This window comes from Plasmopara halstedii (assembly GCF_900000015.1).
Source record: "Plasmopara halstedii genome assembly, contig: Scaffold_110, whole genome shotgun sequence".
Taxonomy (NCBI): domain Eukaryota; phylum Oomycota; class Peronosporomycetes; order Peronosporales; family Peronosporaceae; genus Plasmopara; species Plasmopara halstedii.
In genome coordinates, this window is record NW_020187031.1 from 239,900 (window position 1) to 240,120 (window position 221).

The window sequence follows — 221 nt, forward strand, 5'->3', positions numbered from 1 at the left end:
AGAAAATCATGGTTCAACTAATTCAAACCCACAATTGATTGGCGTACAAACAGAGTAATGGAAGTCAATAACTTTGCATTAAAGGATGAAGAGCCCATGGGCTGGATTATGAAAATTTCTACAATGTCGGAGCAACAAGAAAACGAAGGGCCTCAAGTTGTTCAAAAAGTATTGGATGAATACAAGGATGTGTTTCCGGATGAGTTGCCAAATACGTTACC